Genomic DNA, 11,714 nt, shown 5'->3' with positions numbered 1-11,714 from the left:
GTGGTTGGCAAGAGCTGTAGTTCCTGCAAATAAATTCAGCCACAACAGACCTGAGTAGTGAAGGATATCTAAGGGTTACTATAAAGTTGGTGCTAATGAAACTATACTGGGATTTTAACAGCTAGGCCTGTGACCCTGAAGCTTTTGATGACACTTCAATAAAGAATTAGATCAGAATCTGTGATTTAACTACTGAGTTGCAAAAGTTGCCAGAAACTGACAAAGGGTGATGATTTTTTTCCTACAGCAATGGCTATGTAAATGATAAAGTAACTGTACTCTTTCAGAAATGAAATTTCAGATCTTCCCCCAGAAAGCATTTAGATGAAATACAGAAGTGCATATGGAAAGACATGCATGCTGTGCAGCCAGTCACGCATCCTGGCAAAAACTTCAGGGAACTGCAGCCACCAAGTTGAGAGAGGCCAAAATTTCAACTTCTATATTTACATTTGCATGTTGATTTCACTGGGAAAGAGTTGCTTCCTGGCTTTTGGAACACCACTTTTTTGTGTCGGATTCTAAAGAAAACTGCTTTTCATATTAAAAACAGTGCTTGGAACACGGTGTGGCATTAACACCTGCTCATGCTTTGTCTCGCAATGCTTTGAATCAGGATCATCCTTGCTTATCAAGTCAAGCTGTCTGCTGCTTCATTCCCGAGGTGTATGAACACCATTCTGTAAGCCCATTCTTCTTCCCTATTAGAGTCCTTGCTCATAAATCATTCAAATCCCTCAACCTGAACCCTGCTTTACTGCTGCCTCTAGTAATTTTTATTTATGCCTGGAAACTCTTTGGGATGTCAAAAAACAGCCAACTGAAACAAATGCATTCCAATGTATTTCTTTCCTCCTGCAGTGCAAATTCAGGAGGGTTAGCTCCTAGCAATGGCAGCTTGAACAAGAGTGGAGCAAAGGAATATTTCCCCAGCCAGACATGATTCTCAAGTGTGAGAAAAGGACTAATATAGCATTACCTCCTGGACAGCCAGGTGCCTGGCATTTCCCAACAGTGGTGTATTTAACTGGGTCCTCGTTTGGATGCATCAGGCTAGGAGGTTTGCGAGTCAAGGCACTGTGAACATATTCAGAGTCCTTTCTAAGGAAAACGACTATGAATCTTAACACAAATATTGAATCTGATATTTCCAGACTAGTTAGAATGCACAACACACAAACTACTACTACTACTACTACTACTACCAATAACAATAACAAGGAAATAAAGAAATCATTGAGTATAACTAGGGGTTATATATATATAGCTACTATGAAGTTCAAGCTTAGTAAAGATGGAAAGTAGAAGTTAAGGAAAAAATATATATGGGGTAAATTCGTACATATTTTCTTATTCACACAGTGTTAGCAGACAAAACATGTTCAGGCTTCATGTGCATTTAACAGTGTGTTGTTTCTCACTCTGATGCAGCGACTTGAAAGACCACAAACCTAACTACAGTCTTACAAGCTCAGGTGATGGATGTTTGTGCTTCAGGGGTAGGGATTAATGCATTAAATTAGTTATGCTTTTCTGGGCAGCAATTTGCCAGAAGAAGCATGGATGGATTTGTGATTTGCATAATAAAAAGGTTTGAAATACTCACAGCTGGGAAAAATAGAACAGAACATTTCAGATGGAACCCACAATGATCACCTAGTCCAAGACTTAGGCAAACAGCTCCAATTAATGTAAGTGGAAGTTGTGTGACTAAGACCACTAACAAGCTTTGTGTCTTCAACCAAGAATCTTTAGAATGTCATAAATTTTCTTATACAACCTTGTATTTTGTGCTCTGAGTAAGCTGAATGCCATATAGGAGAGGAATTGCCTAAATTCTACAAAAACACTCAAAATAAGATGTAGGTATGGTGAATGGAATAAACCAGGTGTTAGCTTAATTTGGTGTGGTCTGGAAGGTTTAAATGCCCAATAAGCTTACTCACAATACCTAGCTGAGATTAGTAAACAAAATTTTATTCTTCACAGAGGAAGTGCAGTATCAGCAAAATTATTTTTGGAAAAAAAAAAAAAGGTTTATATAGAAGAATAAATTGTGCATGAAGCAGGGAGAAACTACTTGGGCAGATGTTACAGTCAGTTTTACAGCATATTAGTCACTATATGTAGGTGTATGTATAGGTGAGGTGACCTACATGTTTCCCAAACTGTATATCAAATACATACTGCTGGAAAGTACCCAGCTCACTTCTGAAGAGCTCCTGTGGGTAGCATGATTTCTCATACTAAATATGGTTAAAAATATTTATCCTCCATGTATCTACCAGAAGAGCCTCTCCATTCCATTCACCTGCTCTTCTGGTCCATCTTACTCTTGAGCCCTGTTCTGGATGCAGGACACGTAGTTAACTTGGCACTGTTGAGAATGTGCCCTCTTGTATCTGCAAGGATGCCAAGTCTTAGGGTCATAGGTAAGTACCTTCTTTTCCTTCACAAATATTTTCTTTCTACTACAAAGAAAAAAAACCCAAACAGATGTGTTGAATATATTCACTGGGGATGATGGAAAAAAACAACAGAACAGTAAAAGGATGAAGGTAGAGGTTTCTTGGAAAAAGTAATCAGAACCTCCCTTACGAGTGTGTGCCTTCCTGTGTTCAGCTGGTAGTGATCCAAACATCATCTTTGTCCACTAGAAATCAAAGAGAGCCACATCAGCCTTGACCTTGGGACAGAGGCTCAGAGGTTAAGAAGGGACATCACTTGGGTAGGTTACTGATGAGTATTTTAAAGTCATTCCACTATCAAAGAGGTTTGAATGACCACATTTAATGTCAGTATTATATATATATCAGTATTACACACAGTGTTAAATGCATGGTTATTGTACTTCCCTAAAACACTGAAAAGATGTGCCTGAGGGCTCATAAAATACTGAAATAATAATTCCATACTTCTTTTGCTTTTCCTTAGCTATATATTTTGTTTATTCCTTTCACCTCTTCCCTCTTAACAATCCTTATGCTTGGCAGTTTTAATTTTTTCCCACTTTCAGACTGTCAGTCACAAACAGTATCTTGACTTAAAAAAAGATCTTTTCTTATTTCAGAAACCTTTTACTGTCACTATGACTGCAGGCTTTATGCTTATCTCCTGCTTCTCAGATAAGCTTCCCCTTCACTAAGATCCATCCTATAATCTCAGCCTATTTATATGTGATTTAACCTCCTTGAGATGAATAGATTCTTTTCTACTTGTTTTATTTGAAAGGATTTTATTTAGGGGACTCAGTTCTGATACAATCTAGACTTAGCATTCAGTTAAAAAATACAAACAATAATAAAGAAAGCTTTCCATTTTCTGAGAAAGGCATTTTGGCAAGAACTGTACATACACAACACTCATGAAAAATTAAAAGGTGAAAACAAATAAACAATTTTCTTTGCATGGGCATAACATTTTCCAGGCTAGAAAAACTTTGGGGCATATACTTCTGCTGTTGTCATGTTGCTGACGCAGGAAAGATAATTCCTGTGCTTAGTTCATCAGTAATAAATATTTTTTTTTAACAGCTTGCAGTATACAAAGGGAAGAGAGCCTCTTAAAAATCTATTTCCTATATTCTCAAGGGCTTGAAGACTCTGTAGGCTGCTGGAATTAAGCTGCGATTTGGCTGTGGAATTGGCTGTGATTTTCTGTAAATCCAGATGTTTGCTTCATTAAACCTTCATGAAATCTAAACACACTCTTCATTCCAAATATCTCTTACATGCCTCTCAAACATTTATTCTGTCGATATATTTATTTTTAGCGATAATATATTTGCATTTACAAACATGGATCATAGATAGATGATATCTTACAGGAAATCCCTACAAAGCAGAGTAGTAATCCCTCTATATAAACACTTGGAACAGGAAAGCACATTCAGAATTTTCTAGACACGTGAATTGAATTCTATTTGGGTCTCTCCAGGAGGCCAAGAGCAAAATACATGCAGTGAACTTTTCTAAGAAGGAAGACAAGCTTGTCAAACTCACCTTCAAGCAAACAGCAGCAACCCTCAGTCTTTCTTTACAGGTAAGAAACAGATGCTTTTCATTACTTTGGGCAATAACAGCTCATTTGCACGGCACATCAGCAAGCTGGGAAACATCAGCTATGCCTGATTAAGTTGATTCCAGGTTTCTTCAAGCTTGGCTCAGTATAAAGAAAAAATCAGGTTGGTTCATGCAGTGGATAACAGGTAGGAGAAGTTCTGGAAACACTGCTAAGGATAACGGCTGGCAAGGAAGGAAAACTGGCAAACTCAATTTTGGCCCTAACAGAAGGCTGTCTGCTATCTCACCCTCTAGGCAAGAGATTTTTGGCAGTTTAGGAGTGAATAATTTCCCCTGCCAAGTAACTGAAATGTATTCTCCATGGCACATTATTTTATATAGCAGGTCAGGAAGGGTATCAGTGAATTGAAGGTCCAGCATCCCTTTCTGGCATGGGCTGAACAGCTGAGATACACTGCCTGCAGGAGCTAAGGGTATGTAATTACAGCCTTCACTCACAGATGTCCTCACTGGCATGAACTCTAGTTATAGCCATTGGTGATATGTACTTTGGCAAGGTCTTAACAGAATGGATATTTTCCAGGATGTCTGCAGCAGCTAAGAGCTTGTGGAGCTGTACTCCCCATGTAGGAGGCTCTGAGGCCAAAGCAGGAGAAACAAGTTTGAGTATGCTAACATTGAAGGTTCTCTCTCTCTCTTTATGTGTATAGAAATAGTTTTTAATCTTCACTTCTGTGGAAGTGAATAGCAATTCTCTAATGAGATTTCATTAATTTCATTTCAGCCTTTGTTGAGAGATGATGAAATCTGGTGGAGAGACACTTAACTGTGAAGCATGGTGGAAAGCTGGAACCATCTCTACTCGAAGCATCCTTCAGGACTGATACCCCGGGGGGACAGGAACAAGCAAGGGGCTGTGGAACACTGCACATGCCTTGTGGTGCCATTCATTCCTTGACACTTTAATACCATTCAGTAATTTACATGGGGTGTGAAGCCAGCAGGGTTTGAAACCAAAAGTCAGTTCTGACATCAGGGATACAAACTTGGGTCTCAGCAGAGGGAAAAAATAAACCAGTGCAAGCATGTTTTTCTCACATAGTCAAGCAATGTACTACCTAAGGTAGTAAAAAATCATTTACCAACTTATCTATAGTAGAGTGCCTGCTGTGAGCTTTTACCCTCTTCATACCTTTGCAGATGCTGTAAGCACCCCTGCAAAGGGTTTTGATATTTCTTCTATTAAACATAACAGGAATTTAAAATTGTTTTCAACAGAAAAAGATGCAAAGAGAACAAAGCAGCACATTCAGTTTCTGAGTCTGTTGAAATGAATGACTGCATTTCATTTGCTGACTTAAAGAGTTAACATTGGTTAAGCACATCTTGCATTGGCACATGGTGGAAGAAAGCAAAAGCAAATGCATTAATTACTGTTCACTGACCACAGTTATGATTTTGAAACATGCTCAATTAGTGAACAGTGGTAATTACTGATTACCTCCAAATCACAGCTGAAGTGAATACAAAAATTTAAAGCACACAATCACCAACGTCATTATTAAGAACTACTCTACCTTTGACGGATCACTGTTGAAAAGAATAACTCTATCAATGCGTTTTTAATTCCTTTTAAAAAAACACATTTTTGTAAGAAAAAAATGTAAGTAAGACCTGTAAATTTAAAAAAAAAAATCATTAAAAGGCATTTTCTCTTGAATAGAATCCCCACCCAGGAATGATAATACTCTTGTCATTAGCTTCTCAGAAGAATAGACTTGGGGACAGCCCTTAACTTGCTCCTCTGCAGACCAATGCTCTTATCTTTTGATTGTAAACAAAAGCACCAAAAAAAAAGTGTTTTTACCCCTTTAAAACCTATTCTGAAGCCTGTTGAACCCTACAGGAAGGTAGGCTGGTAAGAAGATGGAGTAGAGGTTGCTTTTTTATCCTAACTAGCTAATGAGTTGTATTTTCCCTATTAGGAGAGCTCTTTTGCTGAATCCTCACACTGCTAAGTTCTAAGAGACAGCTTAAGGCTCTTGACTGACACTGATGGTAATGTAGAAGATGGATGTAGTTTCCACTCACATGTTTTGCAGAGGCCTGGTTGTCTTTCTGTTGTTGTTGTGGTAGAAGCCAGGTCAGAATGCTATTTATTCACAGATAGGAGAATTGCTGAGAGAAGATTTGACAACATGACTGAAATGTTGACATGAAGAAATGACTGACATGACAGACAAATGGAAGATTACTTTCAGAGAGCCCAGGCTGACAAAAAGAACTCTAATTTAAAGCTGCTCCATAGGGGTTGTGAGTAATTTAGCATAGGAGATAGGAGAAAAGCCTCACATGTTGTGCATATAAAATACCACAGCACTGCACATTATAAAATGACACAGCTGTCCTCTGCTCCTTTGGTATTGGAGAGGGCTGTAACTTCCGGATAATTAACCAAAACAGGAGCTCAAGTATCACATTTTCCTAGATATCACCTGAAAAGAAGCAGCTGGGAGTATTTCCCCATTTGACATAATGTGCATAGCCTCTTATGTTCTCCAAATTTAGTGACGCTCAGGATGCATGTGGAAGGTGTCCCCTTAAGTGCTCTTCTTCACTGAGGCAGAAACTACCTGCATGTCCCCACAACATTGAGAGGGTACTTTTTGTCTTCCAATTTTTGCAAAGGTGCTTGAAGCAAATTAACACAGCTCTGACCTTCCTTAATTGCTCACTTGATTATGTTTTTCAGTCACACTCTGTAGCTCTGTATCAGCCAAGGACACAGAATACACAGCTAATGTCTGTCCTCCTTCTCTCCCGCCCTATTCCCCAGACTCTGCAGAGCACTGCCCTCACAAAATTATCCAAAGCAATGTCTGTAGCACTCTGGCAGAGGAAAGTGCATGAGCCCTTGATGACTTTCTGAGGTCCCTTACAGCCTGTATTATTCTGGCTCTTCAATATCTTTCATGTTGGAATGTGAGGATTTTCACAGCAGCTGGATTTCCTAGAACGTGCAGGTCCAGCTGTATATGCAAACAGAGAGACAAAACAATCTCCATGAACAGTTATTATCAGGTGCAACTTCACAGGTAACATTCATTACAATTCACATGAAATATTGAAATCTATGAATGTATGCATTTGTGTTCAACTATATACAGCCTGTGAAACTGAGTTGCAGGAGAGAGAGATAGCACTCTTTGGGAGTTGAATTCTTCTTCTGTCCTTGGGTGGAATAATGCACAATTCAAGTTTTTGGAAATATTACTTGGTATCGCTTGAGCATAATGCTGAGGCTGATAAATTCACTCTGAACAATGATTCAGAAATGAGAAAGATTTCAACTTAATAGCCATCCATTGACTGTCAAAGTCAACCCTATGGAACTGTACATATTTTAGAGAGCATGTAAGTCTCAAAAATTCAAAGGATTCCTGACTCCTAGGAAATATGCTCTGCTGTGGGACTACTAGACTCTTTTTCTTGTGCCCTCTAAACAAGACCGTGAAGCTTGAATGAGCATATCTGAACCTCCAGTTCCGTTTATATCACTAACTCCTTTTGATGATTTTATGCAGAAGGCTAAATATTTCACTGAATTCAGTATTAAAATTCAAACAACGCAGTCACATGCAATTAAGTATTTTCTAAGCAATATTACATCATTTCACACAGTGAAGACTGCTAGAAGAAATAATAAACCAACACTTTAGTTCAAAACAGGGATAAAATATGTTCTTGCTCTACTAAGTTTCTCACGAAGAAGCTGAATATGTAATAGTTTTCATCTACCGAAAAAATATATTTTTCTCTTTATGTGCCTTGGGTCATGCTGGCAATACTTTGGAGGCCTTTGTATTTCTTAATTGCAATGTGGATTTACTCCCACTAGGTGTTACCCTTCCTCCATTTGTGAAGAAAACTGTCCTCCCTGAATAAACCTGGACCATCGTGGGTGTACCGCCCAAAATGCAAAACAGGGGCCCGTCGTGATGGAAGCATCTTTGTAAACACGGAAACAACACAAGCCTCCCCGGCAAAACCCCCCCAAAACAAACAAACAAAAAGTCACAACACCCTCCCCCCCCCAATTAACTAAATCAATCTCCCAAACCAATGTAAATTTCTCAAAATATTAAAAGAAGAAAAACTGTTGCATCCTGACAGGTTAAGACAGTGCCCCTCTAGTTGTGGTCAGCAGCTAATAGCAAACAGTGAAATGTGACTGTATTAACTGAAAGAGTTATTGCCCAGAAATGTCCCAATACTGCACAGTCAGGCATTCAACTGCACATTTATTGTCATAAAGCCTTGCCTGGTCATTAGACCATATTTAATATTTACCGCCCTTTATGGGGGCTGTGTGCCTTACAGGAGGCATTCTGTGGCAGCCTTTAATGTTACATGTACCAATATTTCACCGTCTCCCACACAAAATAAGAATAAACCACTATGGCTGTGTTACACAACCCGGTGACTGACACATAAGTAAGAAATTGTTGATATATTCACCCATTGTAATACCCACAGACGAAGTCCAATCCTCCTCACCAAGAAAAACACTGCCAAATGAAAAGAGATAGGAAATGGAGAAGAAATTAGATGAACATATTGTGAAAAGAGGAAAAATCTGTTGACAAAAGAAGTTACAATAACCAAAGCCATGCAGCCAGGCAAGGCATAAAGCAGCAGTGAGATGCCCACAGAATATAATTTCTCTGAAGAGACGTAGCTTCAAAACAGTTATTTCAGTGCTGGGCATGTTTTTAAGCCCAGAAAATGACATCTATCTCCGAGACAAACACTGCAAGCTGGGTCTTTGCCCAGGACTGTTGAACAGGCTGTATGAACAGTGTCTTTCTATGAGAAGGCTCCTTGCTCCCTTTTTAAAAAGGAGTCAGCTTCACATTGACGTAGAGAACACTGCAGTGGGATGGATTGGTTTGTGCCCTTAAAAAGAGACCTGGGACAGTGGGCCAAATAAAATGCTTGTGTCAGCTGTTCTCCTCCCACCCCTTTAATGTGCATGGCTTTGGACAACACAGGGTGCTGCACAGGACCACGGTGGGTCCTTGTCACCTGACTGCCCACAAGACAGTAGGCAGGCAGAGGTAAAGCTCTGGGGAGCCAGTGTCTGAAGGAGCAGCAAAACTTACTCATCTCTGAAGCTTCTGAAAATGTGCACTGGAAGAATCCATTAAGCTCAGGTCTTATGAAGTCTGGTCTGAAATCTAACAAAGCTTGAGACAAACAGAAAGTTCAAGTCTAACGAATATGTTAGTGGTTTGAGGTTTTTTTTTCTTAACCTGCATTAATACTCACCTGATGCCATAAAAATGAAATAATTTTAATTAACAGATGAATTAAAGATCCCACTTTTTAAATATGGGAGCATTTGTTAAGACTCACCTGCTGGTAGGTACAAAATCTTCCACTGCAAATTCTGCTATGAATAAGCGCCTGCTCAAGCATTATATGATCTCATCCTCTGGGTGCACAGTTTAATCACAGTGCTCTCAATAGAGAGCCCACACTAGGGAAGTGGAGTTTAAAATACGAATCTGTGGGAGGCTCTTGAGGTGGCTTCTTGCTAAGTATGGCCGGGAACAGGGTGATGTAGGGGGAGATGCCACATTAAGAGACCAAGAGGTAAAAGCAATTCCATAAAACTGTCACCAGCAAACCACCACGTGAAAATTTCATGTGCTTTTACTCTGGTAAATTGACCCTGAAATAGTATACAGAAAGAAAACAAAGATTCTGTGTGTGGCAGTACATGTCACTTTATTCCCCCCCCCCCCCCCCGCCGCTTTTTTCCCCTCTAGCAACAAATTCAGCTGTTTAAATGGGTAGCAAAACAACTTAATTCAAGATGATTTCATTTTCCCCTCATCTTTCAGAGCTGTTTTAACCTCTCTTCTACTTCTCTCTCAAAAAAAAAAAAAAAAAAAACAAACCAAACCAAAACAAACTACTAAAGCCAAAACCAACCAAACAAAAACAAAAAAGAAACAAGCTCTTGTGACAAAATGTCAGCAAAGCATCAGATTAACCTACTTTGCCATTTCACTCCCACAAATGAAAATACTTGGTGGCCAAAGTCCTGGTAACTGGCTTTCCAACATGGAAAAAGTAATGGTCCGCATCTTTGTGTTACCATGTTCTTAGTCTTGTTCAGATTAAACTCATGTAAATTCTGAGTGTCCACTCTCCCCAGACTACAGTATCTCCCTGTCAGTTCTCCCTAGACACATTATTCTATTTTACCATCCATTCCCTTTTCAAAACTTCTGTTTCTGAACGCCCCCCTCTTCTTCCCCTTCTGCTCTTCGGCAAAATTATCTTGCTTCTTGAGAACTAACTTGCCTTTCCTTCCCTTCCCACTTCTCAATTTTTGAAGGACTTCTACACCCTGCCTCTGCATCTTTTTATTTCTACTTCACAGACCACTGCAGTGGGGCACTTGCAGTAGGGCACTTCCAGAGCGGGCTTCTTTCACCCCTACGAAAGGAGAGCACTGACCATTGTCTTCACACTCCTCAGACCTCCCTGTCCTCCGGGCTGTTCTCTCGAGGAAGAAAGCACACTGAACTCCCACGGGAGAGCAACTGAATGCATCAAGGCAGCAGCTCGTTACTGTACAAAGAGACACAGAACCGTAGATTAAATTCAAGCAAAAGCCTGAAACAACTTAAAACCTTTCTACCAACGCACGTTGAATAGGTGCTTATGTTTCACGCAGATCCCGATGTACCTAATTAATCCTAATTAAATCTGAGCTGTAAGGGCACCTAAATACACAAATATGCGCGCAGAGACGAGGAGCCTGGCTCTCACGGTGAAGTGCCGCTTGTCAGGCAGCTGGAGGGGACCCCATTCGCGCCGATGTGTCCCTTGCCACCGGGGTCTTCCCCCGGCCGGCGGGGCATCCCTTGGGCGGCGCTCCCGGTGCGATCCGTCGCGTCTCCCTCCGGGAATGAGGATCGGCGCGGGGGGGGTTTTACGCAGTTCTTCAGGGCTTTAAAAACCTGCATAGTGATGGGGGTGTGTTGCAAGCCCGAAACAGGCCGGGGGGCCGCGTGAGGCAAGAGCGGAAAGCACCACAGGCTCGCGTTTTCTCCTGCGAAGGCGACAGGAGGGAAGGGACACGGTTATCTCGCCGGGGTTCTCAATTGGAGGGTTGGGACAAGCCTTAGGAAGATCAGTAGGGGTACACCACAGCGCCTTCGGCAGAGCGGCAGCGTCCCGCCGCTTGCCCGCTCCAGCGCCTCAGGACAAACAGAGGGCTTTTCTTGCCTGCGAGAAACCAGGCGTCTCGGAGAAGCCGAGGAGCGAGCCGGAGACGAAGCCTCGCACAAGGGGGCTGGTGGAGGCAGGGAGGGAGGCGGGACCCCCGAGGTTTTATCCCCGCTGGACGCGCACCGCGATGCCAGCTCACGGCGACGGGAGCCCGGCGGGCGGGCACCGGGCGGGAGAGGGTCCGCACCGCAACCGGGGAAAAAGGACCGGGGTGGGGAGGGGAAACGGGGGACGGACGACGACGGGGGACCCTGCGTCAGTGCAGGGCCGTCCCCTTCTCCTCCCCGTGCGCTCGGCTCTGCCTCCCGCCAGCCTCCCACGCCTCCCGCGAGGTGCGGCCGCGCTACATAAACACGGCTCTGCCGGCGGCTCCGGGGCTCTCTGTTC

General features: G+C 41.7%; 1 long non-coding RNA gene across 4 annotated transcripts; it reads left to right on the top strand.

The window, feature by feature from the left end:
• The first annotated feature begins 4,133 nt into the window (after positions 1 to 4,133).
• LOC136285987 (uncharacterized) lies at positions 4,134 to 6,739 on the top strand. Of its 4 annotated transcripts, none has more exons than XR_010719652.1 (4): positions 4,134 to 4,183; positions 4,404 to 4,495; positions 4,606 to 4,705; positions 4,807 to 6,739. It is a non-coding gene; the product is annotated as an uncharacterized lncRNA (long non-coding RNA). The 4 variants fall into 4 exon arrangements; XR_010719651.1 differs by having other exon boundaries at positions 4,173 to 4,207; XR_010719649.1 differs by lacking the exon at positions 4,134 to 4,183 and adding an exon at positions 4,197 to 4,316 and having other exon boundaries at positions 4,407 to 4,495.
• The last annotated feature ends 4,975 nt before the right edge of the window (positions 6,740 to 11,714 follow it).

Source organism: Chamaea fasciata, unplaced genomic scaffold (assembly GCF_029207755.1).
Source record: "Chamaea fasciata isolate MVZ Bird 193981 ecotype frontalis unplaced genomic scaffold, bChaFas1.0.hap1 SCAF_2, whole genome shotgun sequence".
NCBI classification, from domain to species: Eukaryota; Metazoa; Chordata; class Aves; order Passeriformes; family Sylviidae; genus Chamaea; species Chamaea fasciata.
Note: the sequence above shows the minus strand (reverse complement) of the source record. Positions and strands in the feature narration are given on the sequence as shown.